This window comes from Capsicum annuum, unplaced genomic scaffold (assembly GCF_002878395.1).
Source record: "Capsicum annuum cultivar UCD-10X-F1 unplaced genomic scaffold, UCD10Xv1.1 ctg78345, whole genome shotgun sequence".
In the NCBI taxonomy this organism is placed as follows: Eukaryota; Viridiplantae; Streptophyta; class Magnoliopsida; order Solanales; family Solanaceae; genus Capsicum; species Capsicum annuum.
In genome coordinates, this window is record NW_025888827.1 from 130,667 (window position 1) to 155,833 (window position 25,167).

Sequence of the window (25,167 nt, forward strand, 5' to 3'; positions counted from 1 at the left end):
CTTGAGATTGTCCTGGTAAAATGTTGAAAAGTGTCTCCTACATTTGCTAATTAGTAATTGCTTAAAATTTAGTGACTTGTAATATCTTAATACTCGATATTGATATTATTTGCTATGCTTAAATTTTTTCAGGCAGTGATATACTAGTTAATAGTTAGTAGTATTTCCTAAGAAATATTTTTTCATTCACTAACCAAATATTAGAAAATATATTTCTGAAAAATATTTTCTACTCACCAATCAAAATACCATAAAATATTTTTTGAAAAATATTTTTCACTCACCAACCAAACATGAAAAGATAAGTAGAAAACCAACTTATTTTCTAGGAAAACATTTTTTAGAAAAAACATTTTCCAGGAAAACATTTCCATCGTACCAAACACACCCCTAATCCTGATAGACCAAGAAAACAAAAGATAATAAAAATTAAAAAAAAAACAAAAGGATAGATATAGGAAACAAAGAAAGAAACTTCTAGGCATTACTTTCCTCTTCTTCATTGAGCAAAGCCGCCATAACCAAGGATCAAAGAATCATACAGATCGGAAACATGCATAGGTTTGTTGAGTTGTTAGAGGTAAATATGAGTTCCATTTAGTTGACTTGACCTTATAACCTCAAATATTTGGAGTTATCCATTATCAACTACATCCACAAGTGTTATGGCTGAATATATCCCAAATTGGAATGGCTCCAACATTGAGTCAATCGGAATCTCTAAATCAACAACTTAGGTAAATCTTCTCAATTCTCCAATGATAGAAGCTCTCAAAATTTGTTTTATTGTATCTTCCCTTTTCCCTCTCTTATACTATTTACCGTTTTAAGATAGAGACTCATATCTATCTTATACCAATAAAGAAAAAGAAGTGTTGGAGAATGTAAAAGCATATACAACATGACTTCATTTCTTTTATATGTAAGAAATCAGGCCCCTTCCATATCATGTTTTAGTCCAGTGAACGTTCTCAAGATGGCTTAACTTTGAAGCTTCAAATATGTTGCTGTTCAAGTACAATAAGATTTTGTGCTTCCTTTGGTACTTTATGATATTCTGCAAAGTTAATTATCCTTGCAAAATCGAACCCTTAGTTAGTAATAAAATCTCCCACTTTGTTGGCTACGCGTATTGCATGAGTGATTTCGTGTAGTTCACTTACTCTCCGCGTATTGATTCTCCTTATTTACATTCTTACACTTCAAGATATCTCCCATTCACCTTATAATACCTTTTCAAATCCAACGAATCCATTTCAATAGCCACAAGGATGTGGTTATTCTTTATGTAATATTTAAGGCTATTCCCAAAAGATACTACATCTACAATCCAATTAGTCGCATATATGATCCGACAAGTACTAGAATAAATAAACTGACCCCTTTCATCTTTATTACAAAAACTAGCTGCAATAGGCCAAGGGTTACCCTTGGGTGCACCATCAGAATTGCACTTGAACCACCCTTGTGAGGGAAAATACCACCTCACTACCTCGTATATGATTTTAGGGTTGGTACCTATCAAAGTAATGAATTATTTGATCCTAATCTCTAGGAATATATTGTAACCATGAATATATGCTTTTTGCCAGCACGTATAAATAATAATTAATCTCTTGAATTACCTTTAGCCTAGTAATAGTATCTACATAAACCATAGTGTTTCTCCCCATCCAAAGCTGACAAAAAATAATAGCAAGTGTTGCTCGGAAACATAATCTCTTGCACGCACGTATAATAAGGAAGAAGACCTTGCTGGCTATTCCTTCTTAACAAAGGCTTATGTTTTTTTCCACTGTCTACATTACACTATTCAACCATGGCCTAATTCACTTATATAAAATGCCCTAGAATACCTGCTGCTCTAGTGTATACTCGCAAGATATAATTTTCTAACTGACCTATTAGGAAAAGGTGTATAGTTGTCTCTTGTAGAGGTGGAACACAATATCAACAAATTGATACCATTGGAAAACCCCATTTTGCTGTATTGTCATCTATTGGAAATTTGAGATCCATAATCTCCACCAAAAAAATAGATTTTAATTGGAAGTCCTTTGGTCCATAATTTCCCTTAGTACCAGTAAACATCTTTCTTACTTCTCAAATCATCCAAGGCACTCATCACAGTGAACCTACTAGAAATCCAGTAAGCTTTATCTACCTCATATTCTCCTCATGGAATTTTTATGTTATTAATTACATGTTTAGTGATGTTTGGGGGAAGATTTTCCCACATAAAATTATGATTCCATTCTCCTTGCTACATAAAGTAAGCCAGTTTATTTGTAGAGTTTTCATACCAAAAATCTTAAGGTAGAATCCGCAGCAAAGGACCCAACTTGGCCGAGTTATACATCAATACATTAACACTTCAACTCTAAGTCTCCCACTAGATAAATTTTTCAATTTATCTTTTGTCTCAAGCATGAACTTTCATAGTTGACACCCATTTCCATTGCACTACACCATTGTTGTATTATTTGTAATATTTTGTCCATATGATACTGGACAAAAGAGAATTAGTAGTTCTGAACATCAACCAAATCTTTGTAAATAAAGCTTTAGACAAACCAAAAGAAGATCTGAAATCAATCCCACCTTCTTATTTAAGGCAACACACCTTATCTTGTGTTACCCAATGTTTACATCTTCCTTCTTCCTTATTACTTCAAAATAATCATACAAAGATCTTGTAGATCTTATTAAGAGTATATTTTGTAGTAGCCTAAGAAAAAAAAATATAGATAGTCATACATTAGAGAATATTCTTGATTAAAATAACCTTACCAGAAAAGGATAGCAATTTGTCTTTCTAATTTGTAGCCTGCTTTTGATCTTTTTAATGAGATCATTGTAGTATATTTTCTTCTTTATAAAGTGAAAAATGGGATAACCCAAATATAAAAAGGAAAAAGAGCCCTTTACAAATACCAGTGCACTATCCCACCTCCTAGATCAAGAAAATAAATGCCTTTGATACATATAATAGGCAATCTTATTCAAATTTATCAGCTGGCTTGAGATTTCTTCATACTTCATCAATATTTCCATAATCAAGAAAATTTTTAATTTGGTTTGTAGAAGTCAAAAACATTGTGTCATCTGCATAACCCATATGACTCAATTTTCCACATCTTTTCAATGGATATCCCTTGTACACCATATTATCATACAACTCATTTAAGGCTCTTCAAAGAAACTTGGCAGCCATAAATAGGGCTGGTGAAATGGTATCATCTTGTTTCACACCTATTGTAGAATGAAGAAAACTAGTGTCCTATACATTTAATAGTATAGACTACCTATATTAGTAATTGATATCCAAGTCCGATCAATGAATATCTAATTAAACACAATCGTCCTTAGAATGTTAGTAAGATATAACCAAGACACCCTGTAATATGGCTTGGTCGTGTCCAATTTAATTACTACATTTGCAGGCTTTCCCCATTTTCCTTATGTATTTCACCATCTTCTAAGTAAGTAACCTTTTTTTAATGATGCATCTTCCTTGATATAAATATGTGATTATGAGAAATCAACTTTGGTAGAATACCTTAAAGTCTCCCATGAACAATCCAGGAAATAATTTTGTTCATAAAATTACTTAGGCTAATAGGTCTAAGGTCTGAGTCAATTCTTTGTTGGGGAGAAGAACTATCAGCTTTGAAAAAAATTACTATTAGTCCATCTGGTTACTAACACTAAAGCCATCTAACTTGAATACTATTTTCTTAACCTCTTCATATCTAGGATAGTTGTCAATTTCTTATTAACATCTGTTTTCTATTACTTGTGGGTGTTGTATTTATGTTATCCCATCTTGTTCCATGCTTTACTATGTATTTGTGTAGTATTCCGTGTCTCGAGCCGGGGGTCTATCAGAAACAGCCTTTCTACTTCTTTAGAGGTAGAGGTATAGACTGCGTACGTCTTACCCTCCCCAGACCCCACTATGTGGGAATACACTAGGTTTGTTGTTGTTTTTGTTGTTGTAGTTAGGAAAGATGGAATAGATTCCAGCAGAAAAATCAGTACCTTCATCCCCTTGAGTAAACTGATTATGGTTGAAGTTTTTTCTTCTCTTGCCATCTCTTCTTCATTTTTTATCCAATCTCCTTTACTATTTTGAATTCTCTTAATTTCACACCTTTTTGTTCTATGATTCACAAGATTATGGAAGAATTATTCTTGTCACCATTAGTAAACCAAGAAATTCCATCCTTTTATCTCAAGAATTCCTCTTCTAAATTGATATATCTTTTCATTTCTATTTGTACTTATTTTAGTATCATTCTGTTGATTGCGGTAGGCTATTCAGAAAAAAGTTTCCCCTTTGTTTTAACGACTTCTTCCTTTATAATAAGATGTTTTAATATGTCAGCAAATGTTTCCTTATTCCATTGACTTAGAGCCTATTCACCCTCTTTATTTTTTGCTTAAAGATAACAAATGGATGCCCTTCACAGTTTGCAAACAAATTTGGTTCCATAATCTTCAAAAATATCAGCTTGCTCTATCAAAAAGTTGAAGAACCTGAAATGTTTCTTAAAGATTTTAATACATTCTCATATAGTAATGAACAGTAGAGCTTGGTCCGACTCTATTCTATCCAGATGTTCCATCTCTATGAAACCATAAGTTGTTTGAAGGTTTGCATTGGCTAACACTTTCTCCAGCCTCTCAAATATACATTCTTCATCAATCCTACTATCCCATCATGTGAATCAGTTGCCTTTGAATCCCACATCAAACAACCGATATAAATTTATACACCAAGCAAAATCATTACATTATATAGGTGTCACTGGTTAGCCTCCAATTTCTCTTCCCCATTAAGTACCATAATAAAATCTCCCCCAATTAACCATTGAATAGTTATTATGGAAGAAAACTGATAAATACTATCCCACAATTGCATCCTTTCATTATCATTACATTTAGCATAGGTGGATTTATAAGATAAATCATAAAGTAGATGGCTTGGTAGATAGATATAAGGTAGATTAGTAGCTAAAGGATTCGTTCAAGAATATTGATTTGAACCCCTTTCCGTAAAGTCAAGTGGCCTAAAGGATCCCTTTAGAGATAGGGATGAGTACGGTCCTCTTGTACTCTATAGGTATCATAGGTCAATTGAGAAGATAAGAAAATAATCTAAGTAAAGTAAAAATATAAGCACATCAAGTGCATTACTTACATTTCTACATCATCCCTAATAAAAAACCGAATCTTCCATTTGTGTTAGCTCATGCAGTATGTATTCCTTTCCTCCTCTTATATTTTTGAATGTATTTTTGCATGTTGCAAAGGTCCCATCAATGTTACTATGCAGAACATGTGATGTATGTTTAACATCTAAAGTCTATTAAAAGCTTAATGGGTATTAACTAAGCTGATGTTCCACATGAAAACATTTAATATCCTAAAACATTGAGTTATGTTGTTGCTCCTTTTGTTAACATACCAATAGGTGTTTATAGTTCTCCCTGTCTTTCTGTGTTATTTTGTTTCTTCCTCTTTTTGTTGACATTAGAGAGCTGTCTGTTTTTTTTTCAACCTTTTAACTTTTGTTGTCAATATTATCCACTAAATTTTGTCTGTCTGTATGATTTTCTAGGTTATGTTCTATGGCAAGGTGTTGATTGTGACATTAGATTTCATTCGGGCTTCTTTAGGAGAAATTGCCTTGAGTAGCATTGCCTCCTACTCCTCTTTTGTAAGTACCAACTCCTTATTGCAACTCATCTCTTCTATCATTTCATCAACTAAGGTATTGTGCACCACAATATCCTTTACCCCATTATTTGCATATCTCCATTAGATTTTTCTACTAGCATTTTTGATATTGGAGTTTCATTACCACTATAGATTGATTATGTATTTCCTCCACATTTCTATCATGTCCATCATTACATTTTTTATCCTTTGTGCATTAGACATTATCCTCCAAATGATGATCTGATTCACATTGTTGCACCAATTTAATAATGCTTTTTGGAAATCTTTTAGAATTATATCTTCTTCCTATTTTACTATTTCTTGCTCCACTATGTCTCTCAATTTGTGTTTCCAAAAAGATTTGTAATCCATTGCTTTATTTTAGCTGCTTGTATTTCCTTGTAAGTGTTTTGTTTCATCATGTATTTTCCATCCTTGTTTACCCTTCCCCTCTATTCATTGGTTTTCATCCTCTATTGACAATACATTAAATTTATTTTTGATAATAACTTGCTCCTTGTCTTTGTTTGAACTTGTAAATTTCTCCATGGTAGTAGCATTTGAAGCACTTTCTTTAACTAAAGCCTATGCATCCCTGTCACCTATGAATTTCCCACTTTATAATGTCTTTGGAAGAAACTTATGGTTTATTTGAAGTGTCTTCTAAGCTTGTGGTGCTTCTTGAGATGGTTGCGGGCCTTCTCCATTATCAGTTCCTTTCACTGCATTAGGCTAAATATTTTTGCATTCATCCTCTTTATAGACTTTTAATTTGCATACTGCATAATATTTTGGTAAAGAGTCATATTCAACCTTAACATGCACTGAGATGCTAAATCTAGTTGCACCTTCACCCTTACACAATTAGATCTGGTTTTATTGATTGTGGATCAGATCTAATTATAATGGTTTGCCCACCACGAATGCCAGAAAAAAGGGATTCTCCAATAAAATAAGTAGGAAAGGTATTATAAAAAGAGATCTAAGCAATCACTTGAGTTGTCTCTTCGTCCACCTTAAAATCAGCATTTTTGTCACGACCCAATTTACAAGTTATGATGACACCTACTTTATCCCCCATTAGGTAAGTTGACCCATGGCCAAGAGCCAGATGTAATGGGCTAATGTAATACCCCAAACTTTTTTTAAGTCAAATCTAATCACCAAAAGAGTTAGTAATGACTTCCTAAATGATTAATGTTTAAATCAGTAAGAATTTTCCTAGTTTTGACTTTTTATCATGTGGAAAATTGAATTAGATTTTCAATGATACCAATTTCATCCAAATCCGATATCAGAGTAGAAAGTTATGGATATTTTACTGAGAGCTGTCAGAATCACCAGGTGCGATAGGCAGGTTGACGTACCGTCGAGCTAGCGACAGACCATAGCCTAAATTATCGCAGCTAAGGCAGTAAGTCATTTTTCTGGCTAAGGTGCGATGGACAAGTTGATGGACCATCGCTACTAAGGAAGTGAGTCCCTATTCTGGCCCAAGTGCGATGGTCAGAACGATGGACCGTTGAGCCAGCGACGAACATTCGCAGATTCCATTTAGCAATTTAAAGCCATTTTTAGAAGGGTATTTGGGTCTTTTTTCACCCGTTTTAACCCCTAATTATACCAGCAATAACTCATAACTTCATTATTCATTCACAACGTCCAACTAGGATTTCTCTCAAAGATCAATCCCCAAGAAAAAGAAACCCTAGGTGCTTAATTCCAAGTCAAGAATTCAATATTTCCTCCACAAATCTTTAAGAAATTATCCACCCAGGTATGTAAAGTGTTCATTCATGGATTCCTTTCGTCCATGAATCCCAAGAATCCAATTTTAAATTATAAATTATGATGTTTATGTTGTGGATTGGTTATGATTATGTTGATGTTGTGTATGATATCCAATTTGGAATCGTTAAATGTGTTTCCATTAATTTATACTAGTACGTCGATTTAAATCTACTAAATTGTGTTGATTTATGCAACCATAATTAATTAATTTAATGTCCAAGCCTAAGCTTATAGTTATGCATGCAAGGTGTTTGATAAAAAGCCTAAGAGAATAGGAAACTTGCCTTATGACTCAATGGTGACCAAAATGATGAACCTATGTTTCACCCTTAAGTTCATATGACTCCCATGTGATTATTATGCTTTGTGATGGATTAACGAAATGCTCATGAGATTATGCATATGAAATTATGACACATTTACATGCACTTCTATTCACTTCTATTCATGCGAGAACTTATGGCATGCAAATAATTCATGAATATCCCCAATGATTGTACTATAAATTGTTGACTATGGTTATGTATCAAGAAGTGTCATGTCTTGTCAGTTTTATGGGGGTACTTGTACCCGATAATTTAGTTGTGTGCCTAGATCCAGTGTCATGTTTTCAAGATACTTTCAGTCAAGCCATGTTCAGTAGAATTCAGTCAATCTCATGACTCAGGAAAACTCAATAATCTCAGTAATCTCATGAAACACCCCGAATCTGGTACCCAGAATGCTACATGGTGCTCATGACCCCAAAGGACCACAAGCTAACCCATGACTGATATCTGTACCTGAACACTGCATAATATACTGTATAATGTGGAAATATGAAATAAAAGGCCATAAGGTTCAACATTGAGATACAATATCTGATAACATTTGGGTGGGGTATGAAATACCCAAAACAACAGAAATAAACTGTCTCAACATATTGTAGTCTGAAAAGCCTCAAAATCATGACTGAACTGTATGAATAAGGAGTTGATGAGACATGTGCCTAACTAACTCAAACTAATAATTTAATTAATAAGATGATAAAGTAATGATCATGTCCTCAAAAGATGAGGACTCACTGCTAACTCTGATTTGCTAAGACTGGAATCTACTGATGCTCTGGAGCTCGTGTCTCTAAACCTATGGTATAAGACACCATAGCGCAAATGCATCAGTATTTTGAATGTATTGGTATGCATTTGAGGTAGGCTAAATGTATGGGGTTCATATGCATGAACAATACTGACTAATATTATGAACGTGAGAATGCATGCATGAATACATAGTAACTATAATTGAGATCGTGATAACATGAATTAACTGATAACTAATATGACTGGTAACTGAGTTCTGATGACTGATATAACTGATAACATGAGTTACTGTATCTAAAAGTCCTTAATCTAATGGAACTAGCTGAGTTTCGTACTGTTCTGAGATGACTGTATCCAACAGTCCTGAATTCTATAGAACTATCTGAGTTCTATTACTGAGACTGAATAACTGTATCTAATAATACTGATTTCTATAGCTGAAAGTGTGGGAAGTAGTTATCTAGCGACATGCCCTAAATAACGCATTATAGTTGAGTTGGGGTACAATCCATAACCCCAATTGGAAGGGTGTCAATACCGTGCCACCGGTTAGGACAAGCTGTGAGTGACCCTCATCTGATAGTGTCCTGAAAAGAGAACGGTGGGGCCTTCATCTGACAGTGCTTATCCACCTCATCAACCCTCATCTGATAGAGTTGATGTCTTAACATATGCTGGCTACATAGTTTTGGAATGCAAGGATGACTTCTAAGAATCACACCCTCATCTCACTGTGTGTGTTCCCATCCCGGGGTTCACTCGGTGCTAATTTCTACTCCTATCTGAATAGACACTATACATCAATTACTGAACTAAACTGGACTGAGTTAGCTAAATTTTGTTGACAGACGAAATATTTCTAAGATTTCTGTATTACTGAGCTTTCTGAGATTACTGAGATTTTTGAGTTTTACTAAGTTTTTCCCGAGTCACATGACTAACTGAATTCTACTGAACATGGCTTGACTGAGGATATCGTGAAAACATAACACTAGCTTTAGATATACAGTTAAATTGTCGGGTACAAGTACCCCCACGACTCAATGGAAAGAAACTAACAAAGCATGACTTTCTTGAATATATGGCTAACATCACAATCCATAATTCATTTATTGAGGCATTTCACCAAACATGTGATATGCATAAACTTGTACATACATGGGGATTGTATAATATCATACTAGTTGGGAAATTTTCCTTGACATAGGCATTTAATCAAATATATGGTAAGCATAGTATATGTAGACAACATTATACAATAAATAAACATCATGATTCAGCTGTAATTTTATCTTCCAAGGGGTTAATCATAGGTTCAAGTGAATCTACACCTAAATTGATCAATTCCACATAAAATTGATCTGTCGACATAGATTAGAATTCAATTGGTCATTATCAACATGAACAAAAGCAAACCCAACATGAAATTCATAAAGAAGTCCATACACTTGATCTTTGAAAAGAGATTATTGGGCTTCATGGATGAAAGAAGCCCATGAATGAACACTATGTATTCCTGGTAGTGAGTTTTCTTGAAGTTCTTGAACTTGAAGAATTTGAATCTCTTAGTTCTTGAAGAAGATTTGGATTTTGTTGCTAAAGGATTGCTCTTAGAGAGAAAAACCTAATTTTTTTTATGTTGTGGAAGAATAATGAACTTATGAGTCTTGGTCTGATACAATTAGGGGTTTAAAACGGGTGAAAAAAGACCCAAATACCTTTTAAAAATGACTTGAAATTTGCTGAACGGGACCTACAATGGCTTATGCGACGGTCCATTGCTGGCTCGACCGTCCGTCGTTTCGATCGTCGTACGTGAACTAAGAAAAGGATTCACTGCGTAAGTAGCGACGGTCCGTCGCAAGTTCAACAGTCCGTCAACCTATCCGTCGCACCTTATCCTGAAGGTGCCTCACTGCCTTGGCTGTGACGCTCAAGGCGATGGTCCGTCAACTTGGCCGTCACACCTGGGCGATTCTGGTAGCTCTGAGTAAAACGTCCATAACTTTTTACTCTGATACCGGATTTTGATGAAATTGGTATTTTTGGAAAGCTAATTCAATTTTTCACATGATAAAAAGTGAAAATCTTAAAAATTCCACTTGTACAAAAATGGATTCATATTTCAAAGTAAGTTTCTAGCATTTTTGGGATGATTTCAAGCTAGAAAAAAGTACGGGGCATTACAATATCTCCCCCTTGAGAACATTCGTCCTCGAATGAGACTGAGTGAGAGGGGTGAATATAAACCAATGTACATACTGAACATGAATGATTGAAAAAAATGATTTCATGGCTGACATGACTGATAACTGAATATATCATACTGAGCATGCATATCTGGTGCTTGTGTAATTGATTCATGAATGCATGACTGAGAGTTCTGATGAACCAAGGTTCTCACACTGAGAATACATTTCTGATGCATGATTATATAACAGAACTGATACATGAATGCATGAATGAATATGCAATGGTATTTAATACCAGGTTTGTGACAAAATTCTGAACATGAACTACATACCAAGCTTGTAATTGAAGTCTGAACATGAAACTGAAAAGCTTAAGGAGAACTGTTACCTTGAGCTTGATTTGAGTTGGCGGATAAGAGGTAAGGATACTTGGTTCGCATATCTGCTTCTGCTTCCTAAGTAGCTTTCTCAACGGACTGAGTTTGCCAAAAATCTTTGACTAGAGGGACTTCTTTGTTCCTCAGTGTACGAGTTTGATAGTCTAGGATTTCGACTGGAATATTTTCATAAGAGAGGCTGTTCTAAACATCTATGCTCTGAATAGGGACTACAACTACTGGATCACCTATGCACTTCTTAAGCAAAGAGACATGGAAGACTTGATGAACTAAGGATAGATCTAAAGGCAATTCGAGCTCATAAGTTACCTTGCCAAAGCGGCTGAGAATTTTGAAGGTATCGACATATCGAGGACTGAGCTTTGCCTTCTTTCCAAACCTCTTCACTCCCTTCATGGGAGAGATCTTTAGATTGACATAATCACTAATCTCGAACTCAAGATCCTTTCTACGAACATTTGCATAAGATTTCTGTCGGCTCTGGGCAGCCCGGAGTCTTTCTCTAATCAATTGGACCTTTTCTAAGGCATCGAATACTAAGTCAGGCCCTATAACTGAGGCCTTACTAACTTTGAACCAAGCGATTTGAGATCTGCATCTCCTACTATAGAGATCTTCAAATGGAGCTATTTGAATACTGGAATGATAGCTATTGTTGTATGGAAACTCAATCAAAGGCAAGTGGTCATCCCAACTACCCTTGAAATCAATTGCACATGCCTTTAGCATATCTTCTAGGGTCTGATTGGTCATTTCTGCTGGGGATGAAAGGTTGTATTGAGATGAACTTAGGTACCAAGACCCTTTTGGAATGCTTTCCAAAAATGAGAGGTGAACTGGGTACCTCTGTCTAAGATAATGGATAACGAAACACCGTGCAATTTGACCAACTCTCTGATGTAGAGTTTGGCGTCATCCTCGGCTGAATAAGAGGTATGGACTGGAAGGAAATAAGCTGATTTGGTCATTCTTTCTATAATGATCCAAATTGAATCATACTGGCAATGAGTACGAGGCAAACCCGTCATAAAGTCCATGTTCACTTCTTCCCACTTCCAAGTAGGAATACTGAGCTCCTGCATGGACCCACTAGACTTCTGATGTTTTATCTTAACCTGTTGATATGTAAAGCACTTAGCCATAAACTCTGCAATATCTCTCTTCATCCCACTCCACCAATAGATTCCTCGCAAGTCACGGTACATCTTTGTGGCCTCTAGATGAATATAATAGTGCGCATCATGCGCTTCTGTAAGAATTCATTGCCTTAAGTCGTTTACACCTGGAACACACAGATGACCCTAACAATGCAAAACACCATCTCCCTCTTAGGAGAAAACCTCTACTTTCTGATCCTTGACCGATTCTGTTAACTAGACAAAGCTCGAATCTCTATCTTACTTTACTTTCACCTCGGAAACTAGAGATGACTCTAAACTACTCTAAACCCATATGTCACCCTCATCTGAATCGACTAAGCAAACACCTAGTCTGGCAAGCTGATGGATTTGCTGAGCTAACTTCTTCTTACTGTCCTCAACATGAGCAACACTACCTATGGACAGTCTACTAAGAGCGTCAGCCACTACGTTGGTCTTGCCTAGATGATAAAGAACACTCATGTCATAATCTTTCAAGAGCTCTAACCACCTTCTCTGACGAAGATTGAGATCTTTCTGAGAATAAACATACTGAAGGCTCTTATGATCTGTGAACACATCAACATGAACACCGTATAGATAATATCTCCAAATCTACGGCTGCTAACTCGAGATCATGAGTAGGATAATTCTTTTCATGGGTTTAAGCTGCCTAGAGGCGTAGGCTATAACCTTACCTTACTGCATGAAGACACAACTCAAACCTACTTTGGATGCATCACAATACACTACAAAACCATCTGAACCATCTGGAAGAGCTAAGACTAGAGTTAAGGTAAGTCAAGTCTTCAACTTCTGAAAACTCTTCTTGTAAGGATCTGACCACTGAAACTTAATTTTTTTCTGAATCAATTTGGACATAGGGGATGTAATAGAAGAAAATTCATCAAAAACCACCTGTAATAGCCTGCCAAACCAAAGAAACTCCTGATATCTGATGGAGAGACAGATCTAGGCCATTTTCTTACTGCTTCAGTCTTTTAAGGATCTACTCTAACGCCATCAACGGAAATGATATGACCAAGGAAGAAATGCTACTGACCTTAGCCAAAATTTGCACTTCTTGAATTTGGCGAATAACTAATGATCTCTGAGGGTCTGAAGTACAATTCTGAGATATTCTGCATGATTACACTCTTTGCAGGAATAGACCAGAATATCATTAATGAAGACTATGACGAACATTTCCAAGTACTGCTTGAACACGTGGTTCATCAAGTCCATGAAAGCGGTTGGGGAATTGGTAAGACCAAAGGATATAACTAAGAATTTAAAGTGACCATACCGAGTAAGAAATGCTATTTTTGGAATGTCACATTCTCTGACTTTGAGCTGATGATAGCCTGATCTGAGGTCTATCTTAGAGAAGTAACTGGCACCCTAAAGTTGTTCAAACAAGTCATCGATTCTGGGAAAAGGATACTTGTTCTTGACCGTGACTTTATTGAGATGACGGTAATCAATACATATTCTAAGAGAACCATCTTTCTTGCGCACAAATAAAATTGGTGCACCCCACGAAGACACGCTAGGCCTAATAAATCCCTTATCTAAGAGATCATTCAACTGGTCTTTCAATTCTCTGAGTTCTACTGGTGCCATTCTGTATGGCAAAATATATATAGGCTGAGTATCTGGAAGAAGATCAATGCTGAAGTCTATTCCCCTTTCAGGAGGAATTCCTGTAAGATCTTCGAGAAAGACATCTGAATATCCATTCACTACTAGGACTGAATCAAGACTGGGAGTTTCAGAACTAGTGTCCTTAACTCGAATAAGATGATAGACACACCCTTTAGATATCATTTTTCATGCTCGAAGGTAGGAAATAGGCTGACCTTTGAAAGCGGATACACTACCCTTCCACTCTAGGATGGGTTCATTCGAAAACTTAAACTGAACTATTCTGTTCTTGCAGTCGACTGTGGTATAGCAGGAATGAAGCTAATCCATGCCAAGAATGACATCAAAATCAGTCATCTCTAATTTGACTAAGTCTACTGAAGTGACTTTTTGAAATATCATAATCGGGCTATTCCTGTATACCCACCGAGCTATGATGGTTTTACCCTCTAAGGTAGAAACTGAAAAGGGCTCTGCTAGATTTTTGGGACTGACTCTAAAATCCACTGCTATATAGGGAGTAACAAAAGACAAAGAAGCTCCTGGATCTAGCAAAGTGTAAACATGAACATAAAAGATCTATAACGTACTAGTAACAACATCAGGAGAATTTTCCTGATCTTGGCGGGACTGGAGAGCATTAAGTCTATTTAGGTGTTGCCCACTAGTAACATTGGAGGTGGTACCCTATTGGTTTGGGCGATCAGACTGAGCTGAGGAATGGTTCTGCTGACCCTAACCTGACTGAGGACAAACTTTGACTCTATGGCCTGGCTTGCCACATCCAAAATAGACAACGCTACTAGCTCTGCAAACACCCTTATGGTTCTTACCATAAGTCTGACAAAGGGGATTTGTTCGGGCATTGCTGACACTGCCCTGAGACTTTGAACCTAGTGTCCTATCTCTATTACCATCCCTGAACTTCGAAGTTTGAGCACTAACTGAAGACTTAGGATGAAACTGAGAACGATTTCCTCCTGATTTGGGCTGAGCAAAGTTGAAACTACCTGTCCTTGCCTTCTTATTCTGCTTCTCCCTCATCTTAATCTTTTGCTCCTCTATCTACTGAGCATAAGTTATAAGCCTGGCTAGAGTCATTTCACTATTCAACATCGCTAACCTACACTCGTTGACCACATCATCATTCACCCAGAACAAACTTACGCATCTTGGCCCTGCTGTCTGCAACCACATGAAGGGATATCTTGATAATTGATTAAAATTAAGAGAATACTCTTTCACCATCATTTTACCCTGCTCGAGGTTGATGAATTCTAACACCTTTGCTTCTCTCAGCTCTAGGGGAAAGAACCTCTCTAAGAATGTATTGACAAACTCCTCCCACTTAATAGGCCCTGCATCATTTGGTTTTTCTGACTTTCACTGTTTAAACCAAGTATGTGCAACATCCTACAACTGATATGCAGTTAGCTCAGCACTCTCAACAAATGAAATCCCCATAAAGTCAGTAACCTTCTAAACCTGATCGATGAATTCCTGAGGGTCATCATCTGACTTAGACTCGAGAAAGGATGGATGATTCATTTGGGTGAAGTCCCGAATCATGGCTGCAGCTGAATTGGACACTTGGCTTGCCGGAATGACAGTTGGTCATTCATTCAGAGCAGTAACTGACTGAGCAAGAGGAGTGAATGTAGCTCTAAACTCTGCATGAGAAACATGTTCGTCCAAAGGTTCTTTGGGCTGAGGGGCTGACTGATTCCTGTTTCTTCTTTTAGGAGGCATGTTCTGTAGAAAAAAGGAAGAAATAGATTAGACTGAGAGATTGACTTGAGACTATGCTCACTGTCATGACATGAATACTGTAAGAAGGCAATTTGTTCCTAAAACATCTTATAGCCTCCTGTACATAAATGTGGTGCACAACACACCCATGTACAAGACTCTACTAGATGTGATTTTCAGACTTCCTAGGGCACTATTGAACCTTAGGCTCTGATACCAAGTTTGTAACGCCGTAAATCTAGTACCAAAAATGCTACACGGTGCTCATGACCCCGAAGGACCACAAGCTAATCCATAACTGATATATATACCTGAATACTGCATAGTATATTATATAATATGGAAACACGAACTGAAAGGCCGTAAGGTTCAACAGTGAGATATAAAATTCTATAAAAATATAAAATCTGGTGGGGTATGAAATACCCGAAACAACTGAAATAAACTGTCTGAACATACTATAATCTTAAAAGCCTCTAAATCATAACTTAATTGTATAAATAAGAAGTTGATGACCATGTCCCCAACTGACTCTAACTAATAAATTAATTAATGAAAGATGAGGACTCACTACTAACTCTGATTTGCTGAGACTGGAATCTACTGATGCTCTGGAGCTCATGTCTTTGAACCTATGGTATAAGACACCATAGCGCAAATACGTCAGTATTTTGAATATACTGGTATACTTGTGAGGTAGGCTGAATGCATAGGGTTCATATGTATGAACAATACTGACGAACTGTCTAATATGAACGTGAGAATGCATGCATGAATACGTAGTAACTATAACTGAGATTGTGATAACATAAATTTACTGATAACTAACATGACTGGTAACTCAGTTCTGATGACTGATATAACTGATAACATGAGTGACTGTATCTGACTGTCCTGAATCTGATGAAACTAGCTGAGTTATGTACTATTCTGACTTGACTGTATCTGACAGTCCTGAATTCTGTAGAACTATCCGAGTTCTATTACTGAGATTGAATGAATGTATTTGACTGTGCTAATTTTTGTTTGCTGAAACTGTGGGAAGTAGTTATCTAACTGACATGCCATAAATAATGCATTATAGCTGAGTTGGGGTCTAATTTATAACCCCAATTGGAAGGGTGTCAATACCGCGCCACTGGTAAGGACAAGTTGTGAGTGACCCTCATCTGACAGTATCCCCAAAAGAGAACGGTGGGCCCCTTATCTGATAGTGCTTATCCACCTCATCAGCCCTCATCTCTCATCTAACAGTGTTGATGTCTCAATATTTGCTGGCTACATAGTTCTGGAATGCAAGGATGACTTCTTAGAATCACACCCTCATCTGATAGTGTGTGTTCCCATCCTTGGATTCATTTGGTGCTAATTTTTACTCCCATCTGATAGACACTGTACATGAATTATTGAACTGAACTGGACTAAGTTAGCAATATTTTGTTGACTGACAGAATATTACAGAGATTTTTGTATTACTGAGCTTTCTGAGATTACTGGGATTTTTGAGTTTTACTGAGTTTTTCCTGAGTCACATGACTAACTAAGTTCTACTGAACATGGCTTGATTTGACACTGGCTCTAGGCACAGCTAAATTGTCGAGTAAAAGTACTCCCAGGACTCGATGGAAAGAAACTGACAAAGCATGACTTTCTTGAATACATGACCAACATCACAATCCATAATTATTTTTTTGAGGTATTTCATCAAACATGTGATAGGCTTAAACGTATACATACATGGGGATTGCATAATATCATACTTGTTGGGCACTTTTCCTTCACATAGGCATTTAATCAAACACATAGTAAGCATAGTGTTTCATGAATCTACACCTATACTAATCAATTCCACATAAAATTGATCATCCAACATGGATTAGAATTCAATTGGTCATTATCAACATAAAAAAAGCAAACCCAACATGAAATTCATAAAGAAATTCATACACTTGAACTTTGAAAAGAGATTCTTAGGCTTTATGGACGAAAGGAATCCATGAATTAACACTATGCATACCTGGTAGTGACTTTTCTTGAATTTCTTGAACTTGAAGAATTTTAATCTCTTAATTCCTGAAGAAGATTTGGATTTTGTTGCTTAAGGATTGCTCTTAGGGAGAAAACCCTAAGTTTTTGATGTTGTGGAAGAATAATAAACTTATGAGACTTGGTTTGATATAATTAGGGGTTTAAAACGGGTGGAAAAAGACCCAAATACCCTTTATGACTTTAAATTTATTGAACGGGACCTGCAACGGCTCGTGTGACGATCCGCCACTGGCTCGATGGTTCGTCATTTCGATCGTTGTACATGGACCAAGAAAAGGATTCATTGCCTAAGTAGCAATGGCTTGGGTAACGTTCCATCAGAAGTTCGACGGTCCATCAACTTGTCCGTCACACCTTATCTAGAAGGTTGCCTCACTACCTTGGCTGCAATGGTCAAGGCGACGGGCCATCACTGGGTCGACGGTGCGTTAACTTGGCCGTTGCACTTGGGCGATTCTGGCAGCTTTGAGTAAAATGTCCATAACTTTTTACTCCAATATCGGATTTGGACAAAATTGCTATCGTTAGAAATCTAATTCAATTTTCCACATGGTAAAAAGTGAAAATCTTAAAAATTTCATGTTTACAAAGATGGATTCATATTTCAATGTAAGTTTCTAGCATTCTTGGGATGATTTCAAGCTAGGAAAAAATACGGGGTATTACATCTCAGTCAGTTATCAGATCTCGGTGATACCCTGTTAGTTAACGGAGCTTAGTAATCTCAATCCTATCAGTTCAGTATAATTAATTCAGTGTCTAATCAGATGGGAGTAGGATTCAGCACTGAGTGAGCCTAATGATGGGAACTCACTTGCGAGTAAAGGGTGTGATTCTTAGAAGCAATCCTTGCGCTCCAGAACTACGTAGCCAGCGTAAGTTGAGACATCTAATCTGTTAGATGAGGGTTGATGAGGTGCCTTAACCTGTTATATGAGGGTTCTACCGTTCTCCTTAGAGTACCTGTTAAATGAGAGATCACTCACAGCTTGTCTATACTAGTGGCGTGGTATTGACACCCTTCCAATTGGGGTTACACCTTGGACTCCAACTCAGCTATATTGTTTTATTTGGGGCATGTTAGTTAGATGACTACTTCCCACAGTTACAGTCTCAGTCTCAATAATAGAACTCAGATAGTTCTACTGAATTCAGGACTGTCAGATACGATCACCCAATTCAGTACGACACTCAGCTTGTTTCATCAAAAACAAGACTGTCAGACACAGTCATATAGTATAACAGTTATACTAAACCTATGTTATCATTATTCAGATTTAGTGATGTCTTGATCTCAGATACATTTCACGTATTCATGCATGTATTTTCACGTTCTTCTTATTTGGTTAGGTAGTTCATGCATATAAACCCTTGCATTCAGCCTACCTTACTTGCTTACCAGTACATTCAATCGTACTGACGTATTTGTGCTATGGTGTATAGAACTCAGATAGTTCTACTGAATTCAAGACTGTCAGATACAGTCACCCAATTCAGTATGAAACTTAGCTAGTTTCATCAGAAACAAGACTGTCAGACACAGTCATTTGGATAATAGTACAATAGTTATACGAAACCTATGTTATCAGTATTCAGATTCAGTGATGTCTTGATCTCAGATACATTTCACGTATTCATGTATGTATTTTCATGTTCATGTTATTTTGTTATTTGGTCAGGTAGTATTGTTCATGCATATAAACCCTTGCATTCAGCCTACCTCACTTGCATACCAGTACATTCAATCGTACTGACGTATTTGCGCTATGGTGTTTTATACCATAGGTTTAGAAGCACGAGCTCCAGAGCATCAGTAGCATTCTAGTTTTGGCAGTCAGAGTTAGCATTGAGTCCTCATCCTTCGAGGACATGATCATTACTTTATTATATGATTACTTAGTTTATTTTAGTAGTTGGATTTAGTTGGGGACATGTCCCATCAACTCCTTATTCAGACAGTTTAGTTTTAGAGGCTTTTAGACTACAGTATGTTCAGACAGTTTATTTCAGTTCATGTTTTGGTATTGATATACCGTACTCTCAGATAGTATGTTTTAGCCGTTTTGAACCTTATGGTATGTTCTAGTCTATTATTTCTGCATTTTACATGATTTCATACAGTATACAGGAACACATATCAGTCATGGGTTAGCTTGTGGTCATTCGAGGTCATGAGCATCGTGAAGCATTTCGAGTACTAGATTCGGGGTGTTACAACTAATTTGGTGGAAAATGGCCTAAAAACCAAAAATTAACAAATAAAAACTAGAAAGGAATAGTAAATCACAATTGTTTAATGGATAAATACAAAATCAACAACCTTAACAAGACTCAGTAATGTCGGTACAAGCGCTACTACAAATGAACAATAAGTACTAAATAGTCAAATAAAATCCTTCTCAAAGATGAATGACTAGACATAGATAAATGGAAGGAAAAGGATAACTCCAACTATAAGAGCTCACCCAATCTCAAAAATCAATCCTACACGTGGGTCGAATTAGCGTTGGCAACTATTACTCGGATCTATACCAAAAATCTACATAAGTGTAATATGAGTACCAAAACCATGGGTACACAGTAGGTATCATCGGCTGACTGAGCTAAATCATGATATTAATCTGATTATGTACAAGATAAAATAAGTTAAGTCAAGACAAAAGGTACAAACTTGGAAGTAAGCTCTAACACTGATGTACAGAAATAAATAAGTGCATATGAAATAGTAACATAAAGATCCCAAACTATATCTAAAAGATTGGCCCCATAAAACAATAAGTGGATAAAAATAAATAACCTAACGCAGGTCGACATAAGCCTAGAGAGTACAATTAAGGAAACTAAGAAATCGATTAGCCATGAATAGCAAATTATCATGCAATAACAAAGAATCCATCCAAACCATATCATCTCACACATAATTCTCAATACTGGACTTAAACTAAAACTTAATAATATCATCATCATTATCATCAATTTCCAAACTTGAACTAAAACTCATAGTATCATTATTATTATCAATTGTCAGACTCAAACTGGAACTCATATTTATAAAACATATCAACAAACCATATCGATAATCTAACTCAATAGACTATACCAAGGACACTGTAACTATTCATAATACCTTTTACTCATACCTATACATCAGATCAAGAATTACAATCATAATTCATATAGATACCCACACCCATAGGCCATACCAAAACCGCATCTATGAAGTCATATTAATAATCGTGACCATAGTCCATGTCAATAGTCATATTTATAGGTTATATCAATAATCATAGCTATAAGCCATTAATCATATTTGTAAGCCATTAATCATATCTATATGCCATTAATAATATGAATAAGCCATAACGTTAATCACATTGATGGTCTTATTATTAATCATTTTCGAAAGCCATATCAATAATCATATTTATATACAAGCCATACCATTAGCAACACCCAGAATTAGCATCAATCATTCAATATCCAAATAATATACTCATTAAATATATTCAATTTCCTCAAGTTCAAACCAAATATTAATAAGTGTATATCATGCGTAAATAAGTTTACAAAGCTAACATAAGTCTTGGCCAAAGAAATATTGGAGGGGCTCACTTCTAATTCTCAAAATCCATTTTAGGCAACTTTTATGCCAGACTAGGCTAAGGTATCTAAGTTCATATCTAGATGTTTAATAAGGTATAAATAGCCCTAAGATAGTAATTCTTTCCAAACATGAACAACTTTGTCAATCCCACTTGAAATAATAGAAACTAAAGCAATTTCCCTTAACTTAAGAAACTAAGGCCAATTCATGCTAAACATGAATGGCTAAGGCAATTTTACCTACCTGGAGTAACTAAGGCATTTCCATTCTAAACATGGGCTGTGAAGCCAAATTCACCTAAGACATGAGTAACTAAGCTAATTACTCCTAATTTATGGGTTCAAGATAGAATAAATGGTTCAACTAACCCAAATCTTCTCATTCATACTTCCAACACATAAATCTCACACCTTATCTAGCATATTATCATAATCAAACTTTGAGATAGCTCAACATAAAGAAGGTAAACCTTACCTGGATGCCAATGAAAAGCCTAAAGAATTCACTAAATTACCAATTTTCCACTTTGAGAAGCTTCCGTAAGGTACCACACTATCAAAATCATATTCTACTCATCAAAATAATAACAATGATACCTATATTGGACTATTTTAATTTGAGTTCAAAATGATGTAAAATTCCTATATGGGGCCCTGTTGTGAAATCAAACTTTCAAATTAAGAAATTTTTACCCTAAAAATGGGTGAAATCCCAGCTATAATGGTGCTAAAACTAAGCCACCACGCTTTTAGTGATTTTAAAAAAAGATAAAGGATTTAATCCTAAAATAAATGGAAGCTTAGCACGAGTTTGAGGAAGAAACATGCAAATATACTTTACCCAAGCTCCAAAAACACCCACAATTCATTCTCCCAAGATTTCCCACTTTTTAGGGTTTAATACTCTAAGAAATGGGAGAGGAATGGTGCAAATCAAGCTAAGTGGGGTAGTCATACACTTCTAGGTACATGGATGCCGCTAAAGCGGACACTGGATCACTTTAGCAATCGGCGCTAAAACACCTAGTTGATACTATATCTGTCCCCTAGTGACATGATAGGATGCTAAAGCAATTGATTTTCTCTAAACCAACAAGCGCTTTAGCGGCTAATTAGCCATTAAATCGGCACTTGCCGAGGTGGTTGCTGTGCTATTGCAATATAACATTTTTGACTCTTAAAGCGAGAAAAATATGCAAGTTTCTAAGTTTTTTTTGTTAGGTATGATGCGTTTTAGGTATGTTTTGCAGGAAATCATGTTTTAGATGCTAAGTTCCTAAAAAAGGTGAAAAAAGGTGTTTTTGGATACCCATACATGTATTGCTTTATCTCTTTTATAATAGTTTTTTAATAGGTGCACACATTACGATCCTTCTTAGATTATTACTACTTACCCCAAAAGAGGAGTAGTGACTAGGAAAAGAAAACAATACTAATTTGGAGTTTAGCTGTCAATCCATGCATCTAGGGTTTATCTTAGTATGATGGTTAGCATTTTTCTAATAACTAGAGAATCAAAAGGTAATAGTTTACTGTGATCAAGATAAGGGTTAGTAAGTCGACATCCTGAGACTCAAAAGTTAAATAGGGAAATCCTTCTACTTATCTAAAAGACTATAGAAGGTACATAACTTATCAATTCTGCATGTAAAGTATTGAGTTGGTTCAACAAAGCACGATAAGACTACGAAGTTGAGAATCTAGGGGGAACACAATCATATTTTTCACGACTGATTATAACTGATGTTATTTCTATTAGTTTGACACTGATACTTAAACCCCCTCCCCTCATTTACTTTTCCAATTTAGCCCATTGATTACAACAACTGAGCGCCGTGAATCCATGCATTCCTATGGGATTCGACCCCAACCTTTATTGGGTTACTATATTTGGCAATGAACGTATCATCTTTGTAAAGAAGGTATAGCTTGGATATCACTAATTTTTGGCACTGTTGCTGGGTAATTACGGTGATCATTTGTGAATTGAACTTGTTGTAGTTTTTCGGTTTTCTTATTATTTTATTCTTAGTTAGTCATATGCTGGTGTATGCCTAGCACATGGAGTAGTGTCAATCCCTTACTCCCACTGAATATAAATCTAGAGAGGATCCTACTAACACCTAGTAGGATGTCAGAGCAGAAAAGAGATGATCTTTCTGAAAGGTTCGTGATATTGTACCTCCCCTTCCTCCCAAAGGAGTACAAAATATTGTTGATCGTCAAAGAGTGATTTGTTAACTCAAAATGAGAACAAGAGGAGGGCAATAGAAGAAGCTCAGTACGTAGCTCAGGAATCAGAGCTATCCGAGAAGAGACAAGCAGTAGACCACTGAGCAGCACTCAATTGGAATCAGAACAGAGCTAGAGGTGCCCGTGTTCAAGTGATCCCAGCGTATCAGTATGTGCAACCATAAATAAATAATGAATAAGATTTGGTATACATTGATTCAGTAGAGACTAGAGCCATTATTCCTTCCTTTTTACCCAGGCATCAAGTTTGACATCATCAAAGCAATGCTCCAGCTCTTAAATGTAAAGGATGTGTTTGCAGGTTTGCCTACAAATGATGCAAATTTTCACTTTGCCAATTTCATTGGAATCTGCACTTCGTATACAAATCTAAGGGGGAATTATAAAACTCTTAGACTAAGGTTGTTCCCGTTCTCACTTACAAAAGAAATATTTTTATGGTTAGGGGAACTGCCAAGAGGCTCTATCACTACATGGAACGAGTTGCACAGACAATTATTGAATAGGTTCATTTCTCTATCCTGGATGTTGTAGCTTAAGGATGAGATTTATAATTTTAGGTAGCCATAGTTAGAATCTATGTACGAGGCATGGTTCAGAATTGAGAAGAAGATCAGTATAGTTCCCAACCATCGGTTATTAGGGACAAACTTATTGGAGATATTTTATCGAGCCTTGACCATCTGCTTCAGAACTATGACAGACACCATATCTAGAGGAGCTTTTATAAGACTATGCTGGAAGATAGCTTCAGAGATGTTTGATCAGATCTTACTCACTAACCGAGGGTCACAAACTAGAGAGTCTGAGAGGGGATTGGGCACAGATGCTATTAGTGCCTCCTGCGGCCAGAAAGTAGCGATGCCACAGTAGCAAAAGAGATTACATTGCTAAGAACTGATCTAGGAGTACTAGCAAAGTAGCTTGCAACAGCAACTTTTGGGAAAATAAATGCAAAAGTAGCACATGGGTCAGCTTCTAAAGAAGACGAGTTAGAATTAAAAAAGAAAGCCAATTATTTAGATCATCATTTAGCGGGTTTCCGAGCCCAAGGGAAAGGGAAACAAGGTCAGAACTACTATGATAGATAAAGAGACCATAACAGAGAGCCAGATTGTGGTAACTAGAGGAAAAAGTATGACTACAGAGAAAAGGGAGATGGGTACATTCTGCCTGGCAGACGATATATGCAGTATCAAGAATAAAAGTATGCTGGCTAATCTAGTGAAAGGTAAAAAATATCAAGAGATCAACCTTAAGGATATTAAGGCCAACATTTCAGGGTTGACCCAAAAGGTCTAATCTCATGGAATTGGTATCAAGCAGTTGGAGCACCAGTTTAGGTAGATGTCAGCAACTCTGAACCAGAGATAGCCAAGTTCCCTTCCGAGCAATACTATGCAGAATCTGAAAAACTATAGTCATGTCCTTGCCATTACCACAAGGAGTGGTTTTCTATCTCAAATCCCCCATTTCTTATTGCAGAAGCTGATGATAATAAGACACCTATTATGGAGATACAATAGGCAGTAGGTGGGATGATGTA

The 25,167-nt window shown here is 36.3% G+C and overlaps 1 long non-coding RNA gene across 1 annotated transcript; it reads left to right on the top strand.

Annotated features, from left to right (window-relative positions):
• The first annotated feature begins 465 nt into the window (after positions 1-465).
• Positions 466-19,610, top strand: LOC124894930. The gene is made up of 3 exons (XR_007051436.1): positions 466-737; positions 5,624-5,722; positions 19,551-19,610. It is a non-coding gene; the product is annotated as an uncharacterized LOC124894930 (long non-coding RNA).
• The last annotated feature ends 5,557 nt before the right edge of the window (positions 19,611-25,167 follow it).